Source organism: Thermobia domestica, chromosome 9, assembly GCF_964235325.1.
Source record: "Thermobia domestica chromosome 9, izTheDome1.hap1.1, whole genome shotgun sequence".
NCBI classification, from domain to species: domain Eukaryota; kingdom Metazoa; phylum Arthropoda; class Insecta; order Zygentoma; family Lepismatidae; genus Thermobia; species Thermobia domestica.
The window spans coordinates 13,892,141-13,914,764 of NC_137462.1; the positions used below are offsets into that span (position 1 = coordinate 13,892,141).

At 37.2% G+C, this 22,624-nt stretch overlaps 1 protein-coding gene across 1 annotated transcript in view; it reads right to left on the reverse strand.

Annotated features, from left to right (window-relative positions):
• LOC145694424 (FGGY carbohydrate kinase domain-containing protein) overlaps positions 1 to 4,959 on the reverse strand; it is a 231,656-nt gene extending 226,697 nt beyond the window's left edge. The window contains exon 1 of the mRNA XM_081770629.1: positions 4,822 to 4,959. The gene's annotated coding sequence lies outside the window, so the exon portion shown is untranslated. The remainder of the gene's footprint in view (positions 1 to 4,821) is intronic.
• Between the last annotated feature and the right edge of the window lie 17,665 nt (positions 4,960 to 22,624).

Consider the following 22,624-nt stretch of genomic DNA (forward strand, 5'->3'; position numbering starts at 1 on the left):
GACGTTGCAAAAACAATATTTTTAGCGCTGCATGGAATATATCATTATAATTGTCTGGATTATCAACTGAAAATAATTAGGGAATACGCCTAACTATGAATTAAAGACGAGATACTAGCTACTTTTTCATGAGTCAAATTAAAACACAAATTTAACTGATTCTATACATAAAGCTGTGCATGCAAAACAGTAAGTCATTCCTTTGTAAAAATGGCCCAGTAAAATATTAATTAACTTTTAAAAATCGATAAATCGGGACAATACGCGTTCCGACGAGTGTCCGGTCGGGACGCGGGACAAGTAAATCAGAAATCGGTATTGTCCCGACAGAATCAGAACGGTTGGCAACCCTGCCCTTAAATGCACCCATGCTCAAAACACGACATTTTATACATAAAGGCAAGAAAATACATACATACATACATATGAATGAAACAATTCAATGTGGGACATCAAAATATAAACTTTATGATAATAAAAATGTCGGTGTTGTCAACTTGGAAATTATTTTCACATAAGAAATAAAATCTTTTTAAGTAAAAAGCTATTCATCAATTACTGAGTATAAAAATCGATTTACTAAAGGTGTTTAACATCTCTCCAGTGACGGTATGTTTTGATTACTGAAAAACCAGAGATGGTATGGCATACCACCACATACCGTCTCACTTTAACTACTGATAATAATAATATCTGCTGACCGAACACCTCACTCAGTAAACTCCTTGACGTCAAATCTTGATTTTTTTTTTTATGTTAGGGAATTCCTCACATTCAAGTGTTTATGTCTGGCTTTTTCCTGTCTTTGTTAGAAATAAATATATCAATACTCTGATGCGTATATGCAGAACAAGTCCTACTTTAATATCACGGATTACATTCTTTGACGTATTTATAACAGCTCACTCCATGGTGGTCTTCAGGAAGAAAAAAAAACATATTTTCTTACTGTTAAGATTACACGTCACCGCAGTGTTGCAACTTCTGCCCGTAACAGAAATGCACTTACAGTCACGAACAGATGTTATGTGTCCTCATAAAATAAGAAGTGAGTTATATTTCATAGTTCGGAAACTACGATAGATTCCCCAACTTTGCAAATTCAGTGTTAAAAACGGATTTACAGTTCGGAAACTACGATAGATTCCCCAACTTTGCAAATTCAGTGTTAAAAACGGATTTACAGTTCGGAAACTACGATAGATTCCCCAACTTTGCAAATTCAGTGTGAAAAACGGATTTACAACTCGGCTGGAATAGATTGATAATGAGGGGTGAAACCTCTTAATTAGTAAATTTCTACCACTTCCGGTTGTAATAAAGAGATAGTGAGAGATGAAACCTCTTAATTAGTAAATTTCTACCACTTCCGGTTGTAATAAAAAGATAGTGAGAGGTGAAACCTCTTAATTAGTAAATTCAATTCAATAGAAAGACAGTGATAGGTGAAACTGTTAAGTAGTAAATGACTCCACTCCCGGCCTTAGTAGAGAGATACAGTAGCTGATAGATTTTTTACCTCAAGACATCGAATACATTACAACAAAGTGCTTGCGGCTATATGTTGTGATTTTTGTTCTATGGTAACAAAAGTTGAAACCGGAAATGAATGATTTACAAGACTTTCAGTTTGATTACAAATTAACGGAAAAGATGAATCTATTTCGAAAATCCTGTTGTCGATATTTAATACCATTTTAGCTGAGTGGAGATCAATATTGATATAGGAATTATAAGTAAATTTTACCACTTTCAGTTTCAATAGAGTAATAAAGGTGCAGCTTGTATCCTTCCGCGAGACGTTGAATCAATTTAAAAAAAAAAAAACAAAAACTTTTGTCGTTATTTATTATATTTTTTGTTCTATGGCTATAAAGGTTGAAACTGGATAGGGTGTGTTTCTAACATTTCCGGTTTGAAATGAAATGAAATCTTCAAGTTTTACGTCCCATGATTATGCCCGCTAGGCTAAAGGAGACGGTGATGATGGGAAATGAATTCAATGGTGGAATGAAGAAAGTGAGGGGAAACGGGAGAACCCCCAGAAAACGCACGCACGCGGTGTTTGTCTACCACAAAGTTAGCTTCCGCGACCTAGAATTGAACCAAGGACCCCATGCACTAGAGGTGAACGCTCTACCACTGATCCACCGCGGCCCCGTAAGAGCAAATGAAGACGCCTGTCGCTTATGTCTGGAGTAGGGTGTCCTGAAACTTTTTGTACTACAGTAATGCAAACTTTCTTTGCAAACCCATGTGCTGGGCTTTCTCACATTTTTCATGCTACTCTCCTGAAAGCTGAGTAGCAATGGAAATGTTACCTGCAACTGACGATCTCCTACAGAAGCAGTAGCATCTTCGTTACTCATACACTGAGCAACTGTAACACATTATTGCCAGTTTCACAACAGCAAATTTCCTGCCCAAAGCCATGTAGTTCTTTGATTAGATGAAAAAAAATCCGCCAAGTAAAATATACAGGGTGTTTCAAGACAACACCAACAACTTTTGGGAGGTGATTCCTGACACCAAGATAAAACGAAAAGTATACACCAACCTAGGTGCACAAATGCTTCCTTTTGGAGTTACAGGCTGCCGAAAACATGAAAAAATGAAATTTAAAGGTCCATAGCTCTAAAACTATGGGACCTACCGTAGACAGTCAAGACTTCACTTACAGACTAATATGTACCCTATCAAAAAAAAAAAAAAAAATCATATTTCAGAATCCTAAGTACTCACAGAACAATTTTGATAGAGGGAGTTTGGCTACGGTATATAATTTAAAGTACTCGCCAACAACCTCTATAAAAAATGTTGCGGAACTACCGAAAGAGTCCGAAACATGGCCATTTGGATAAGGTACATAATTACTAGTTCCTAAATAAAGTCTTAACCCGATTACAGTAGGTCCTTTTGTATTGGAGCTATGGACCTTTAAAGTTCATTTTCTCATATTGTCGGTAGCCTATAATTCCGAAAGGAAGCATTTGTACACCCAGGTTGGTCTATACCTTTTGTCTTGCTTTGGTGTCAGGAATCGCCTCCCAAGCGTTGTCGATGTTGTTTTGAAACACCCTGTATTTTGTTTCTGACCATTGAAACAGCCACGACGCCTTCGTGTCAAAACGAAAAAGAAAAAATTTAGGCTGATTTCGTATTGGTTTGCGTCAGCACAACGCAAAATTTGCGTTTCTAACAGGAAACTAAAGGTTCGATCTACTGAAAGGAACTGCTCCTACATGTCGACAAAATACATTTCCATTTTTGAGATGATCATGTTTCAACTGTAGCTTTCTTAACTGACACTTTAAAAGATGACAGAGCTCCTTTGTGGCTAACTGGTTAGCGTACGCGCCTTCGGTGTGGGAGACCCGAGTTCGATTCGCAGTTCATGTCGTTGGGATTCCACGTTAATCAGTAGGTTCACGTCTCATATAGCCTGCTGAAAGGGACGCTAAACTCAAAATCAACTCAACTCATCATAAAAGGTGGCACATTCTTATTAATAATCATAACTGGATTTTAGTTAAAGAAATATTAAAAGTGCAAGGAACAGTAGCAATTGTACGGTGGTAATAAATACGATCATAACCAATATCTTTATGAAGTATAAAATTAAGTGTTGAATATCGAATATAAGTACAATATAGTAGCAGCCCGGTAGCCAGCCCAAAAATGTAGGGGGGGGGGGCTGAAGTTAGGAGGGCCCGATCCAACCATATTATAGTTCATTTGCAAGCCTACTGTGAAAATTTACACAGGGGGGCAGAAAAAATTTTAGTGGGATCCGGCCCCACTAGACCCCCCTGGATACGGGCCTGTATTGTAGTATAAAAGCAGTCATATAAAGTGAAAGCGTTAAAATATCTGTAATAATCATAATTAGATGTCTAGTGCCGTATTTAAGTGGGGCTTCCGGACTTAAGTCTCCTCCGAAATTTTACTTATTTCCTCCTCGAAAATTATGCCGGACCCCTACGCTAATATAATCTAACATAAAGTAACCGAACCTAACGAAACTAACTTAACCTAACCTAAACTAACTTGAACTAACCTAATGCGAACAGAAACTACCGAAATTATAACATTTTTTAAAGAAAAAATAGCTGGACTCCTTCTGCTAAACATTGTCCATATAATATTTAATAATAAAATAATCAAGACCTATAATAATAATAATAATAATAATAATAATAATAATAATAATAATAATAATAATAATAATAATAATAATAATAGTAATAATTTTTTTTTTCGTAAGCATTGGACCTAGAGGCAGAGATTCAATTTTAATAACCGGTTCTGCGGACGCGGAAAATTTTCGGGAGAAGCAGACGAATAACTGAATGACACCGTTGTCCAATGTCATCAGCAGGATTCGATCTCACGATAGGTAAATAGTGCAATCCATCAGTGTACTGCTTTAGACCGTTCAACTATGCCAACTCGGACTCACTGTATTTTCAGTGTCCATTCATTTTCATTTCGTTATATATATGAACTGGTTGAAACTGTATACCACAATAGAACCACAGAATAGTCATTCGAGTGTCAACAATCTGCTGTATGCTGAAGCACAACAATTACTTTATCACTTCCAACAAAAAGAATAACGGCAGTGCGATGAAAGAAGAGAATTCCATAAATCAGTTTTCCAACCATATGTATTCATTACGCATGATATAATATGACGTAACACTGGTTCAATGAGCTAGAAGTTATTCGTAACAAATTCCTTAAGTCCTTAATGTCTACAAAAACATGCTAACGCTGTATTAATCGAATAAAAAACTCCCATGAAAACAAACGTGTACTCACATGGCTATGCACATGCTCGAAAACTTCTTCCTTAGCCCACCTGTTGTCGCGCGACCTTCTCTAGGTCGGGTTTTCAACGTGTAACCGTCTTCACGATTGGATGGACCTTATAGCGGCAACATACGATTAAGTATGTAGTGTTGCCAACTGAGTAGATAGAGTACTAAGATTGGTTACAGTTTTATCTTCACTTTTCTGTTTCTAGGTCAATTAATGAAAATAAAAAGAAAATCATGTAGATTAAACGAAGACGTTGAGTACAATAAGATTTATAGACATGACATTGCGTTTATAGCGCAAAAAAGGAAAGTAGTGGCAACAGGCGCTGTAATACTGGCAACAGGCTTGAGCGAGAAACAAGGGCGCCCATCAGGGGAGCAAGGTGGGGCGTTCGCCCCCCTAAGAGGAAATTGTACTTGAGAATATGGAAAACCTAATAGAATTTTTACATTAGTTACAGCAAAATTTGAAACTTTATTTAAAACGTTGCTTATACTTGCCCCCCTTGGAAACCACAACATGGGCGCCCTTGGTGAGAAACAAAACGTCTAACGTAAGAACAATAATAACAAGCTCCCAGCCAGTGGTGGATCTAGAAGGTAAAACCTGGGGAAGGGACAACCAGAATCCAACTACATGATAGGTATATCATAAGTTTACTTTAATCTTTCAAAAATGTATAAATAATAGATTAAATTATTTTTGACACAAAAAAAACTGGGGACCTAGCCTCCTGGTTAGATTCGCCACTTCACGCAACCATATTTTTTTTATTGGGAGGAATCTAAGCTTTTGGGGTGGTTCAATACTATAGCCACTTATTCTGCACCTGAAAAGGCGATAAGTAATTATAAAATACCCATCTACAGTGTATTCAGACAAAAATGATAGAACTAGATTGTTTTTATAAGTGAGTGAGTACAGATGAGGCGTAATATCAAATTTTCATGCTACATCAATCATTTCCCTGGTATAGAAAATATAGTTCTATTGAGAAAGTGTACACATGTATGTTGAGTTAGAAAGTTTTGGGAGTCCGGATCAAGGGCGCCGATTTCTCCGTAAATTTGGGGGGGGGGGGGGGGGAGTCATGCAGATGCAGAAGGTATATATATATAGGAAGATTTTATGACAAATTGCACTCAAATTATGCCAAATATTGTATATTCATAAATACAATGGGGGCACACATGAGCTTTGGGGGGCCCGGGACCCCTCGGCCCCCCAGGATCGGCGCCCTTGGTCCGGACCTGGTGGATTCCCCTTGTGGATGCGGCCGAGCGTTATTATACAATATTTGCTTATTTGTCTCTTGAAGCTCAGCGTTCCTTTTCCGCTCTGAGGCTATATGAAGCAACGGCGCCGACTTTCCAAAATTTACGTGGGTGTATAACAATGGCGGGACGTGTTAGTCTATATAAAATCAAATGAAATCTTTGAGTTTTACGTCCCACTGTTATGCCGGTTAGGCTAAAGGAGACGGTGATTATGAGTACTGTACGAAATGGTGGAATGAAGAAAGTGGGAGGAAACAGGAAAACCCCGAGAAATCCTACGCACACGGTGTTTGTCTACCACAAAGTTCACTTGGCGGGGGCTGGAATCGAACCCGGAACCCCAAGCACCAGAGGTGAACGCTCTACCACTGAGCCACCGCAGCCCCATGTTAGTCTATATGCTTTTAGGGAAGTTTCTATATTTGATTGATTTATTTTTAGTTAAAATCTTTTATATGAACACCGTCATTAAAAGTAAAATATACCGGTACTATAAGGATAAGTTGGGGCTGCCCTAGTTCAGTCGGTAACACGGCTGATTTAAACGCAAGAGAAACGGGTTCAAACCCGGATCCAAACTAAAATTCTTGTGGGTGCGCCGCACCCACAAGATTATTCGTGTGGGTGCCGGAGTCCCGGAGCACCCACGTAGTCAGCGCGCCTAATATGAAGCATGTGTCTATGGTGGAACGTGGAATTGGAACTACCGTAAAGCGTTGAATACTCTTCTTACGGGGATCGAACACGGAACCACGTGCACTAGACCCTTTGATTTGATTTGAATTTGAGTTTAGCGTCCCTTTCAGCAGCGATGTTATATGAAACGTGGATATACAGCTTAATATGTTATCCGAACCACATGAGCTGCCTCACGAAATCAAACACGAGAGCTCCACTAGCCACTTATATTTTTTAAAACTGAAATACTGAATATACTTCAGTTCTTATTTTAATCTTTCTCAGTAACTTCTTGATGCTGGGTTATTGTCAGAGCCACGGGTGCCCACTGGCAGGTTGAAGGCTTAGACCAGCATGAAATTAGTTTGAGAAGAACATGCTTTTTAATTGAAAATGATAGAATCAAACTGAAGAATGGTCAATTTAAGGAAGGAAGGTATATTTGAGCGTCAGAATAGGATATTTGGGCGCAATAATTGTATGTTTGGGCGGAAGAATGGTATACTTTAGCAGAAGAATGGTATATTTTGGCGGAAGAACGATATATTTGGGAGTCAAAATAGTAAATTTGGACATCAGAATAGTATATTTGGGCGGAAAAATGGTATACTTGACCAGAAGAATGGTATATTTAGGATAATAATGGTATATTTGTACGGAAGAATGGTATTTTTGGCGGAAGAATGATATATTCGAGAGTCAAAATAGTATATTTGGGCATCAGAATAGCACATTTGGGTGAAAAAATGGTATATTTGGGAGCCAGAATGATATGTTTTGGTGGAAAATTGTTATATTTGGTAGTCAGAATGATATGTTTTGGTGGAAAAATGTTATATTTGGGAGTCAGAATGGTATATTTTGGGGGAAGAATGGTATATTTGGTCGAAATAATTATATATTTGGAAGTCAGAATGGTATATTTGGGAGGAAGAGAGATATATGTGGCAAATGATGGAATATTAGGCCGGAATAATGGCATATTTGGGCGCAAGAATAGCATGTTCGGGAGTCAGGATATTATATTAGGAGATAAGAATAGTATTTTGGGGTGGAGAAATGGTACATTTAGGCGGAAGAATGGTTAGTCAGAATGATATGTTGTGGTGGGAAAATGGCATATTTGAGTAGAAGGATATATTTCGGCGAGAAAATGGCATTTTTGGGCTGAATAGTGATATATTTGAGCGGAAGAATAGTAGGGTGGGTGCGCTATATATGGAATACGTTCTTAATATGAAATACCAGACTATTTCGTCTACTATGTGCTGCCGCCGAGAAGACTTTACGTAAACTTGTACACAGTGACACCCTCAGTCTGCGCATGAGTGGTTTGCTGCCGAACGATAACAAAACATTTTCTTTTGTTGCAGAATATTTTTCTGAAGAACTTGAGTTTTTCGGACGTACACTTCCAAGCTCTGAATGTACGCAAAAAGGCACGTATTATCTACGAGTTTGTGATGTTTAGATTACATATATAGTGTACCATAAGGACATAAAGATTCAGCACACTGAGAATGACGTAAACGCGTGTAGGAAGAGAACTATCCAAAATAGCAATTTCCCTAATATGGAATACTAGTAGGATCCTAATATGGAATATTCCTAAATAGGTTCATACGTATGTGAACTAGAAGTGAAGAAGAATAACTGAATTGTAAGTTATGTTATAGTCCGCGTCACTCGAATTGGCGTATGGCGTCAACCAATAAACTTGCAGTGCGCTGTTGGCAAACCTTCAGTGAGGTTTCTAATCATTCGTAAATGACCATAAATATGAAAAAATCAACTACGGAAGATTAAATTTCTTACTGTAGGTTTGGAATCAGCGCACTGCGAGCTTATTGGTTCACTCCATACGCCAAATCGAGTGACGCGGACTGACAGGCCTGACATATTATTTTAGACGAGCGTCAGCGAACGTCTCCTAGTCGAGACGTTTGGCATTTGTGTTGTCTGTCTGTGTGTCTCGCGATAACTCCTGAATCCGTGAACTCACTTGAATGAAATTTGAACAGATTATTTATTAGTTTGAATGTCCCAAATACCGTGTCGTCTACAGTGCAAAGTTAAGAGAACAGCACGACAGTACCGATTGAAGTAGTGTGTCCGCTACCACAGCATTGCAGCATTGTAAGTCCACAACTACAGCCACAGCATTGCAACACATTTGGTCGAAAGCCAGGTGATGCTAAAGTAGTTACGAGCACTCTACACAAAAACGATTTAGAAGCTGCCTCTACCTCATCACAACGGGCCTTTACCTCATCACTGCAAGTAGTTAAAAAAATATTTAATTTTCCAAGCCCCTTCCAAAAAAAATCCAATCGAAACAGCCTAAGATAAGGACATCAAGTGGCTACAAGTTAGAAAGTTAATCTGAAGAGTCAGTGAGTGATTTGAACTAAGATCGTGATAGTTTAAGTGATCCTACTGCTGATGACGATGATGAGGAATGTGGATATTGTGGTAAATTATGATCGCTTAGTGCAGGGTAGGTAAATTGGTTAAAGTGGACACTTTGTAAAAGATGGTCCCACGAAACGTATCCCATGAAAGATGGAGAAAAATATGTTTGTGGCCAGTGTTTTGCAAAGCAAAACTGGAATTAAAAATTTGGACGCCTTGAAAGACATTAATCCAGTATGTTTGAACTTTTTCTTTATATAGGGTATTTTTGTATACTTTATTTGTCGCGCGTAGTTTGCTTCCCCAAATATTCCGTTTTACAAGCATTTTGCAGACATAGGCCTAATAATGAATAAGTCCAGTCAAGTTCGATAATTATCTTTGTACAACGTAGAATTCTGGCATTTCTGCTGTTTTATGTTTCAATTATCTTAAGAATGTTATGTAATTTTTGTTTACTTGTTTTATAGACCTATAGGCCGCAATGCCTACAACGCGACATTTGGATAATTCGAGCATGGGCACGATTACTGCTCAGACCGCGTATTCTGAGTGAGGTTTTCCCTTATTTTCCTCAGTCCCATCAGGCGTATGAAGAGATGGTACTTTTCTGGAGGCCGGGCCGAGTCCTTGTCAATTCATAGACTTATATTAAGGGCCTATGTGATTTCGGAGTTCGACGCTTGAACACTTCATATGCTTCTTTTCTTGAACTAATATCTAAGTAAATTTATTCCTTAAATAAACAAATAAATTGCTCGAATGCATCGCCCGTGCTCGAGTTGTCTAAATGTCGTATTGTAGGTAGACACATACATTTGTTCTAGTATTCCATTTTAAGAACAGGTAGTGTTCCATATTAGGAGCGGGCTGTGCCTAATATGGGAAATTGAGTTTCTTTCAATTTTGTAATATTGTAAAAGATCAATAATGTGGAACACACTTTCATACTTGTATTTTGTTTTGCAAAGGTACCACAAGTATTATGAAGTATAATATTTTTATTCTAGAATACGGATTTCTGAGAAATGAAGAAGAAACAAAAAGTATTCCATATTCGGTGCCTTATATTTGTAAGAATAGTATATTTAGGCGTCAGAATGATAAATTTGAGCGTGAGAATGATAAATTTGGAGGGACAACGGTCTATTTAGAGAGGAGAACTTTAACCTGGGGAGTTGCGCACTGGGCATCCCTGGTTAAACCCACTACAAGCTCAAAAACATTTAGGACAGACAAAAATGCCGAAACTCTTCAGTAGGATTCAGCGGGAAGGTTCCTCGCATTTGATGACGAAAATCCTGGAGCGATTTCTAATGAGAATACTTGCGATCAGTGTTTCATCCAGGCATACTTAAGAACAGTCATGATTTTAGATGAGCACTCGGAGGAGGAAATTTCCGCCAAAATGCATATGATAGTACTCAACATGAGTTACTAATATTTTCGCAGTACTGCTTTCACGTCCAGTACAATGAAAGACCACCCTAAGAGAAATTTTCTGAAATTATTACTGCTTTTGGAGGGAATTGATCCTCATAGATAGCCAACCTTCTTCTCCCACAGAACAAAGGTAAATTAAATTTCGATTACATGTTAACTCTTGTGCGGGAGTTGTAAAAAACTTTATATTGTATAAAAATACATTTCTCACGTGTTGTAGATCTTTTCGACATTTAAACAAACATTTACTACATTACTAACTTACCTTGCAGTGGAATTTTGACCACTCCTTGTCTCAACAATATTGAGGAACCTCAATGAGGAATTGAAGGTTCTGCATCTTTTGAAATCCTAAAGTTAGGTTACCATGCTTCAAGATTCTTGTAGCTGTCATTAAAAAATCTTGCAACCCAATCTTTCTATTCACTATTTCAGGGGTGCAAATAAGCAACAAAATTTTACTAGCCCACATCCCACATCCCACATTTACTTACCTTCGGTATGATATTAAATACTCACCCGCATCAATGAATGACTCTCCCCACGCTAAGGGCGAGTGGTTATTAGCATCCAGTACTATTTACACATTAAAACTATCTGAAAGCAAGAAATATATCTCCACCCATGTAGCACTGCCTCTAGTGGACAAATAGTGAACCTCCTCATTAAAAACGTGTATTTTAGAGCGCTTTCCCTCACTGTCCAAAAGAATGCGTCGTTTTGAAAGCGGCAAAACTGTTTTTCTTTCTTTCTTTATGTCTGTGGGAGGGCGATAGCAGGTAGCAAGCAAGATGACCCAGAAAGTTGATCATGTTTTGACTCCTTGGAAGATAAAAAAAAAAAATGTTGCATGTCCCTTTCAAGATTATGTTTACATGGAGAAATATTGTAGGGTTGCAAGACTTTTTTAATGACAGCTACAAGATTCTTGCAGCATGGTAACCTAGCTTAACCTTTTTGTCCAGTGGCATCTCCTGAGATAATTTTTCGGTAGTTCACAGCTGTTTGAAAATATAATTTCTACGGTAGGTAGTACTTTCGGTAATAAACAAAACGATAAAATCAATGGAAGTAACCATATATACTAATACACAATAAAAAGTACCAATCTATAAGAAGTACTTCATTTCATTTGTAAATGAAATCAGATCTGCTTTGTTCAAGGCAGCTAACTTATCAATAACTCTTTGTAAGTCTAGTCTTTACCATTTTTTTCTCTATTGATATTATAGCGAATGAACTGAAACAAGTCTGAATTATGGCATTTCTTTAAATATTTTTATATTCTTTAATATGGTAAAGCCATTTTTTTTTTCTGAAGTGAAAATCGGAATAAATACTATTTACTAAGTTTTGTTGTGTGCTGGAAGATTCATAAACGCCAATCAATGTCTTTCTACGGATTCACCATTAATTTAACAACGATACGTTAGTGATATTTACATTAGACTCGAAACGTCTGCTGGGGCCGCGGTCGCTCAGTGGTAGAGCGTTCATCTTTGGTGCTTGTGGTCCCGGGTTCGATCCCATCTCCAGCCAAGTGAACCTTGTGGTGGACAAACACCGTGTGCGTGGGTTTCCTCGGGGTTCTCCCGTTTCCTTCCACTTTCTTGATTCCACCATTTCATTCATTACTCATCATCACCGTCTCCTTTAGCCTAACCAGCATAATCGTGGGACGTAAAACTCAAAGATTTTATTTCATTTTCGAAACGTCTGCTGTCTCTTTATACTTGAGTTGCCAGGTAAGTCATGCTGTTTCTTCAACTGTTAACAGTATACAATAGCGTAGAAGACAGCGAATTATTACTACACTTGTAGAGGTGCCTTTAATTATGAATGTTTGTCCATGTGTTCTTGCATAGTGTATTCTTAAGACACTTCAGGCTATATATGACATGATGCACTGGCGCAAATCTCGGGGGAGATGAGAGGGACATGTCCCCTCCAATGTTGGAACTGGGGCACTGTCCCCCCAAATTATCCGATTTGAAATGTGTTTTTCTGGGATGAAATGTGATGATTTGAGTCCGATCGCCAGAAAGAAAATTGAGATGAAATTGATGTTCCCTCCAGAATAAGCCTGAAATCTGCCCTCCTCCCAATGTTGAAGACAACTTTGCTCCCCTGACCTTCTACAGCATTATTTTTCAACTTCATAAATATTTTTGAACATCGCTTAAAAAAATATGGGAGCGGTCTCACCTGTCCCCTCCAATGTTGAAGACAGATTTGCGCCGCTGACGAGGTCTACAGTTTAAATACCTTCACTGTCACCATTTCTGTTGACCGTTATTACCTGTGCGTCACCAACAACAGTTTGTCAGTAATTTGTTGTTTTTGCCTTTGTTTTAGGCTCATAAATGATTGATTTTGTCTGTGTATGGTTTTGCATATACACTGCGTGGATATTACATTTTGACTTCTACGCCATATGTATGTAACTGTATACAAATCTATAAAACAAACGCGACAAAAACGAAATATATTGTTTGTGTATGTAAAACCATTCACACGGTGCTATACGGGAGAACCGTGTGTATGATGGCAATCTATGTGTTAGAAGTGAGATTACTGTAATGTGTTCGATAATCTCCCACCGGGAATTGAACCCGGGACTTGTGCACCGAAGCATACACTAGTTGTTAGACAAATAAGGAAGGCAACGAGTTTTATGAAGTTAAACAAACCACGGGGAACACCAGTTCTGAATCTTTAGACTCGTAATGGAGACATACAGCATGCTCAAACGCCTAAAATTTCAATCAAAAGTAAGCGAATGACTTTTCCCTACAAGTTAGGATTTTTATATACCGGTACGGAAAATTCAGGAAAAATACACACAACTATGCTGTTAAATATGTTAAAATATGCACTTAATATCCACTAACAATACAACAAAAGAGAACACTTTCAAACATGCAGCGAAGTTGACAGAAGTTTTGTTAGTGAAATATAGTATAGAAGTGTACTGTACGTTTCAGAGACCTCTCTTCAGAATTTATTATTATTATGATATTTCCAGTTTATGTAGCCTAATCAATATATATATATATATATATATATATATATATATATATATATATATATATATATATATATATATATATATATATATATATATATATATATATATATGAGATTAAAATGAACACAGAAATATGAGAACACAATTTCTAATTTTTGTTGACAATTTGATTTTAGAGTGTATTTACTTTACACGAACTCATACGAGCCTCACTTTTCTGCATGTTTTTATATACATAAAATAAGTTTCCGTTTTAAAGGATTTGTTCCTTCCCGTAATTAACCCTACACTATATTACGAGAAGCTTCTCTAAATTTTTGGGGCCAGTTTGTGACGTTTGTAGCCAGAAAATAACCTGTCAACATCGACTGATATAACCGGACAACATTTATAGTCAGGACCAAGATTAGTGTCTATATACAGGGTGGGCCATTTTAATTAATCCACGGAAATATCTGAAAAATGATAAAACATAGAAGAAATTTTTGAAGTACACGTTATATATTGCTAAGGGGGAAAACTAATTCCGCCAAAAGTACCCCTCTCCGCCCCCTGTAAATGGGGGTAACGGGGGGTAACTCTGAAATGTCAAATGGGAACATGGGTCGAGTAATACCTCGTTCGAAAGGTTTTGGAAAACTAAGTAACGCTGTACCAAAAGATGTTCCATATTGTGCACCAGTTTCAAAATGGCCGCCATGATATGATTCGGAAACTCCAGTACCCGTAGTATGAAAACCATGGAAGGTAAATGAATGGAACAAAATTGAAATACGTAAATATCATAGGGCATATCGAATGATGTAATCCCTGTGATCCCAGTGGCCTCCCTGAAGGGGTCTTGTGAGCTAACTTCAAAATTTCAATGTTCGACCGGACAACGGTTCGGGCGTACGCTTGACCTACCCAATGCTGTTTGGAAGGCAGACTTCATGCATAGAGAATTGGTGCACTAAGTTAACGCGGATGGCCACAGTTACATTTTGATTAACTATTAGCATTCATGTCATATTGTGAGCTAGAGGGACGAAACGGTGTGTACGTATATCCCCGAAATGCTTTCTGAATAACCAGCACGCATTGCATAAAAGTTTCTCTTTTTTTAGTCACTACAGCGTCATCCTTACAAACAAATGTTTCAACTACACCATACCTATTTGTAAGGTTAGCCTTAATTTACGAATTAAAGTAGAGTTCTCGTTTGAACTTTCACTTTCCTTTCCACCCCACTCACATACAGAGCGCAGGGAGAGATTATTTTGCAGGACTTGGATTTCTCTTTATACATTATGGAAATTTTATTCTAATATTTTCATCTCTGTTGTATTATTCTCGAGCCTTGGAACGCCTCCGTGGTTTTCCTATTTGATTTTCGTTATTTTCATTTATGTCTAACCGTATTCATACTATGGGCACTAGACATTTTCTTAGACACAGTCACCATGTCTTTGCGATCATTTTGAAAACGGTGTCTCATGTCGAAAATTTTCTTACAGAAGCTGTTTGATATTAATTTGTCTATGTAACGTGATGTTACTCGCTTCAAGCTGCTATTTGAAATTATCAAGTTGGCCCCGGATACCTTTCAGTTGGCCCTTGGAGTCACCCCGACAACACCTCTCGATGTGCCTTACGTCAGTTAGGTACTCCAGTTTTTCTTTTGTTGATTTATCTCCAATCGCTTTCATACTGCGGGTACTAAACCTTTTCTCTGACACAGATACTATGTTTCGGCGGCTTTTTGAGAACACTGCCATTTCACATCAATCGTTTTCTCCTGCAATATGTTAGATTTTGCAAGATTTATCGAACGAGGTACCACTCGACTCATGTTACTATTTGAAATTTTGAAGTTAGCCCCCAAGACCCCTTTAGGGAGGCCACTGGGATCACAGGGACCACACCGTTCGATATGCCCTATGATATTTACGTATTTCAATTTTGTTCCATTCATTTACCTTCCATGGTTTTCACACTACGGGTACTGGAGTTTCCGAACCATATTATGGCGGCCATTTTGAAACCGGTGCACAATATGGAACATCTTTTGGTACAGCGTTACTTAGTTTTCCAAGACCTTTCGAACGAGGTATTACTCGACCCATGTTCCCATTTGACATTTCAAAGTTACCCCCCATTACCCCCATTTGGGGGGGCGGGGAGGGGTACTTTTGGCGGAATTGGGTTTCCCCCTTAGCAATATATAACATGTACTTCAAAAATTTCTTCTATGTTTTATCATTTTTCAGATATTTCCGTGGATTAATTAAAATGGCCCACCCTGTATATATATATATATATATATATATATATATATATATATATATATATATATATATACAGAGGGTTGATTAATTCGTGTGTCAATTTCATTTGTTCACCGTGCAAAAGTGGTATGAGGTAAAGCCGTGCAATTTGGTGTAACTTTAGACGAAGGACATAAGTTTTGTTTCGCCATAGAAGCATGTCACTTGTACTAAAGATTGAAGAGATATAGGGCCAAAGGTCAAATTTCGATTTTTTCCTTATGGGATTTCAATGGTAAATTCTGAGAGAGCCTGAAAAAGCGTAAATCGAAGTGACAACAAAGAAAAAGCTGTATGGTATGATTCTATGTCGCAAGCCGACCAAATATGCGTCAATCAAGTGTCATGGTCAGATCAAGGTCACAGGTCACCTTCAGAACCCATTTGACATGATGAGGTACGGACATTGCGTTGTTTTCAGTGTATTCAAATGGGTCCTCAAGATGACCTGTGACCTTGATCTGACCATGACACTTGATTGACGCATATTTGGTCGGCTTGCGACATAGAATCATACCATACAGCTTTTTCTTTGTTGTCACTTCGATTTACGCTTTTTCAGGCTCTCTCAGAATTTACCATTGAAATCCCATAAGGAAAAAATCGAAATTTGACCTATGGCCCTTTATCTCTTCAATCTTTAGTACAAGTGACATGCTTCTATGGCGAAACAAAACTTATGTCCTTCGTCTAAAGTTACACCAAATTGCACGGCTTTACCTCATACCACTTTTGCACGGTGAACAAATGAAATTGACACACGAATTAATCAACCCTCTGTATATATATATATATATATATATATATATATATATATATATATATATATATATATATATATATATATATATATATATATATATATATATATATATTTGGTCTAGGAATTAATTCGTGCGGGTGGACAAGCGATGGCGTAACGAACGGAGCGTCCCACAGTTCCGTGTATCCACACATGTGTTGCAAACCCCTGTCATCGCGTATCGTTCGTAGTATAGGGCAGTGGATTAAAGCGTCAACAACACCAGTTTGTAGTTAAGTGAACATGGCGCAATTTGGGCCTGATAAAGTGTTTTTGCGGGGTGTCCTGCTGCATTACTTTAACATGCAGAAAAGTGCGACTGAAAGTCATCGTATTTTGGTGGAAGTGTATGGTGACCATGCTCTAGCTGAGCGAACGTGTCAGAAGTGGTTTACACGGTTTAGAAGTGGTGATTTCGGCTTGGCAGACCAAGAGCGAGCTGGACAGCCAAAAAAATTTCAAGACGAGGAATTGACAGCATTGCTCGAGCAGGATTCGTGTCAAACGCAGGAACAACTTGCAGCAGCATTAGGCGTTGATCAAACAACAGTCTCCAAACGCTTGAAAGCCATGGGAATGATTCAAAAGATGTCACATTGGGTTCCACATGAATTGAAAGACAGAGACGTTGAAAGACGAAAAACAATTTGCGAATTGCTGCTTCAACGACAGAGCAGAAAGGAGTTTCTGCATCGAATTATTACGGGTGATGAGAAGTGGATCCATTACGAGAACCCTAAACGAAAAAAGGCCTGGGTGAAACCAGGTGAACCAGGTCCATCACAACCAAAACGAGATATTCACTGTGCAAAGGTTATGCTGTGCATATGGTGGGATATGAAAGGTGTGGTGTACTATGAGCTGCTGCAACCGGGTGAAACTATGAATGGAGAACGTTATCGACGACAATTAATGCGTTTGAAGCAAGCTCTGGCCAGAACACGACCAGAATGGGAGAACAGACATGATAAACTTATTGTTCAACATGATAACGCTCGCCCACATGTCGCAAAACCGGTCAAAACCTATTTAGAAAATGTCGGATGGGAAGTTTTACCCCACCCGCCGTATTCACCAGACGTTGCTCCTTCGGACTACTACTTGTTCGATTGCATGAACAACGATTTGATTGGACAGCGGTTTATTTCTTCAGAAGATATCGAAACATGGGTCTCTGACTGGATCGCTTCCAAGGATGAGGACTTCTTTCGCCACGGAATCCGTACATTGCCTGACAGATGGGCGAAAGTGGTGGCTAGCGATGGACAATATTTTTCTTAAGGTATTTATGTATTTTGTGTTTGTATTACAGCTTCAATGTGTGCGTACCAACCGCACGAATTAATTCCTAGACCAAATATATATTTCTTTTTTTTTTTTTTTTTTTTTTTTTGACAAATTGGAATCTAACCCTTGAAGGTATTTTCCCCTTCACTTCAATTGGTTTGCCAATGACGAAGTTCCTGGCAGGAACATCCGTCAATTTCTTTTCCCAGAGCACCTGAATTCAGCAGAAACTGACTGGGGCTCGTGTTGAACTTGATCAATTAGAACTAGGCATTTATTGAGCAGCATTCCTCGCGCCTCTTGTTTCTGAATTGAAGTCGACACAATATTACAATGAGTCTTTAACATTATCAGATTTATCTTAACGTCTTGGACAATTCAAAGTGTCTTTGCTTTGCTGATCGGTTGCTAACAATATTCATCCTATGTAAACTGGGCATTCTCCATCCTCTCATGCAAAAAGCCATTCTGTTGCACAGACATTAAAATATATTGTAAATACAATCTGATATTGAATTTATTGCTTGCTATAAGCGTATATCTGAAATACAAACTTTGTTGAATATGCTCTTAAGCACTAATTCATGCTTTAACTTTTCAAATATACATTTATATGCACTATAAAGACTTCAAATTCGAGCAGTATTATTGCTGTTCCAAACTTCTACCAAGTTTAACAGATGCATATATGCAAACAAAATATGCATTTGCATAAAACTCCGATGTCTAATTATAAGTTTTAATATAAATTATAATACAAACGAGTTGTGATAGAATATTTGGTGTACTTACTAGGCGCATACCTAAAATTTTTTTTTGAGGGGGGGAATGTGTCGAAAGTTTTGGAGGTTCAATAATACAAGGCACCAGAAGTGGCATGAGTCAATAAAAAACTTGACCCATGACTCACTGACCCACTAGTCATCGTGACCCACTATCCACTAGACCCACAACCAACTGTAACTCACGGTGCACCATGACCCACCGTGACACACTCTGACCCACCACAATGAACAACTGACACAATCCGACCGACTACCCACTATGACCCACTTCGACCTACCATCCACCTAGACCTAGCCACCACTCACCAAAACCCATCGTGATTGTCACTATTCATCACAGCGACTCCGAAAACTACGGATTCGACATTAATCTCAGGCAATTTGAATGTGTTACTTTTCACTTCCGCCTTTCCCACTTAGATGCCGATGCAGGCTAAACTTGAACGACTTCGCGATTGTTAATATGCATCACAGCGAACCCGAATACTATGGACTGGACACTAATATCGATGGTTTCGATTGTTTTTCAACCCACTACCACTTTTCCAAACGCAGCAAGTACCCTCCCCCCATAAAGGAGAATTTTTAAAAATGCTAGGATACATTTTCTTTATTTTTAAGAGACTGAATACACTCAATTTCAGCTCCCTAAGTTGAATGGCTCAATTTTCGCAAAAATTCGGACGCCCACTCCGTCCTAAGATGTGTATTTTTTTAAAATAATGAAAGCGATGTGATAACATCCCAGTTGGAATAAGGACCTAACTAGCTTATATGCCAAAAGTAATTTCATTTGACTTCGTCGTTTGGCCGTGATGATCACGCACTCATAGTTGCATTCAATTTTTCAAAATATAATAATTGACATATTATAAGTGATTCAGGAATATATTTTTTTTCCAGCAATCAGCTCCTCTAAAAAAGCACAGAATGTGTCTCGAAAGCCAAGTAGTAAGTCCTATTATTATTATTATTATTATTATTATTATTATTATTATTATTATTATTATTATTATTATTATTATTATTATTATTATTATTATTATTATTACAAATATCAATATCCAAAAGTGTTCAAAGTTCTTTTTTACTTAGATATACTCATTTCAGGTAAGTAAATGTAGAAACAAATGAAAAACGACAAAATGGAGGCCTTGAAAATAAAAACAGACAAATTCACCAGTAGACCCATGACCCAATGACCCCGTCACAAATCTTGACCCACGACCTACTGACCTACTCCATCTCTGCAAAGCACAATGCCTATGAATTATTGAACCGATATTACTCTATGTAGGCCTACACTTGAAAAACGACAAGCTCCAACCTCATCTACGTATGTCGAAACTTTGCTCGAGATCGGTCCGGTGGTTCAGGAGATTATGAGTCACGAACATAGTCACTTTTAATTTTATATATGTACACTCATGTCCAAAATTATTGTCGCATGTCTTTAAATATGTTGTTGTAGGAATATAATTTGATAACGAATCCGCCCGGTATTTCTTATAATGTTAGTATGTGTATAATCTGCAAAGACATGTAGGTGGCAAATTTCATGTCGAAAGAGCAGTAAATAAGAACAATAGAACGAAAATAAAACTTTCTTATCCATTTAGCAACATTTTGTTTTACTAATTCTAATTTTCGTATTTATAATTGTTTTCCCATGAAATTTACCACACATATACATTTTCCGATTATACAATGGTATCAGTATTAAAAGTACCCTGCAAAATCATTATCAAATTATATTCTTACAAGAAAACAGTTATAGATATGCGACAATCATTTTGGACATGAGTGTACATTACATAGATATGATTAGAGAATACAAACGAAAAGTTAACTCTAATAAAGACTGAACCGTTATTAAGATAACATGGAATTTTTAAAGAAAATTGACACATATTTATATTTTGGCGCAGGAAATTACAGCACACATATCAACAGTAATTAAGCAAAATCTCCATTGATAATTGATAATAAGAATTACCAACAATATGATAAAACCAACATTCAACAAAATGTATTAATTGGCTTAAGTATCGGATTAATAAAGCAATATATTGCCTTTCAAAACGTACAGAAACAGAACCATAGAATTATACAAAATCTTGGAGATAAAAACAATAGTGAAATAAATTAAATATAGAAACAGTAAGACACGTACTATACACAATTAAAACAATAAATAATAAAATAAAGATTATAAAACGTTTTATTTTTTAAAAAGTAACAAAAGTAGAACAAATGGCACTAAAAATTAAAAAAAAAATAATTCTTTGTATTCAAGAAAATTATATATATTCAGCTCAACTCATTGGGTGTTCTAAAAATGGCGCCCACGAATTACAGAGCACTATTCTACAAGTCAAAATAAACCGAAAAATATATACAGGGTGTTTCAAAACAACACCGATAACGTTTGGCAGGTGATTCCTGACACCAAGATAAGATGAAAAATATACACCAACGTGGATGCACAAATGCTTCCTTTTGAAGTTATAGGCTGCCGGGAACATGAAAAAATTGTATCAAAAGTGAATTGAGTCATATTGTAGAAAAAAGTTGCAACTGTTATAATACAAACTGCATCCAAAATGGCACGAACGTTAAGTTCAATATTGCCTGTTTCAAATTGATTAAGTTTTAACACTTGAATTATTACGGAACTTGAAATGATGCCGAATTGTTTTACTTTTGATATTTTATATCATCAAAATTTATATCAAAACACAAAATATATGAAATAAAAATATGTTTTATATAGTAGAAAACTTGTATTAAAGATTAGTCCAGAAATAATGGGTATTCTATTGTATATAACATCGTCGGGAATTAATCATTAGAGTCGCAGGTATTAAGCCATGTCGACTTTAACATTAGAATTGTTCTCATATATAAATTGATTCAAAAATTACAGTATGAGTGTAACCAAAATGGCCCTCCATGAGGCCGAATAGCCTGCTGTATGTAGAATTGTTAAATATTAAAAAAAAAGTGTAAGTTAATTGCGCTAGTCGTGTATAAATTGTTCTAAGTAACTTTAAAATTGTATCAAACTAAACATTGTTAAAAAGTGAAACTGTTTAAAAAGTCAAAATTAAAAAAAAAGAGAGTTTTAAACTTGAGTAATCATTTGTCCGGCTGCCATCTTGATTCTACCGAATAACGTTTAAGAATTCAGAAATCGGTATTTTTTCTTAAGTTTATTTTTCAATTCAGATAAATTTTGAGTGAATTATTTTACCTGGTACTTTAGGTGCATTCATGTTATCAGTTATGTGTTTAGTACTGTTAGCTTTTAGTTTGTCCGCGTCAGGGAAAAGCGCAGTTGGAGAGGCCGCTCGAGGATGTGGGGAAGCCGCTCGAGGCCGCGTTAGCGACGGTGTGTATGCTTATGTAGGAAGCTTTCTCCCTTTCATCATTTACTAATATGACATTTTTTCATTGTTGAAAGTAGCCAGTCTACGTAAGGACACACCAACTCTGATACTAATATTAACTTGATTCAAATAATACTGCATAAGCATATCTGTTTGTAATGCTAATGAAGGGAGCAAGATGGAAGTTATAAATGAACTAGATTCTTTCCGCGAATATACTGCGTTTCTTTTAGATTAGTTTGGGTACATGGCGGTCCAGTGGTACAATGTTTACTTCTGGATCGAGAGACCCTTGGTTCGATCCGGCAACGTGAGTTTATGTAGAGCATCTTGTCCGTGCGTTTTTCCAGAGTTTTCTCACATTCACACTTTAATAAAACAATTCATTTTCATTAA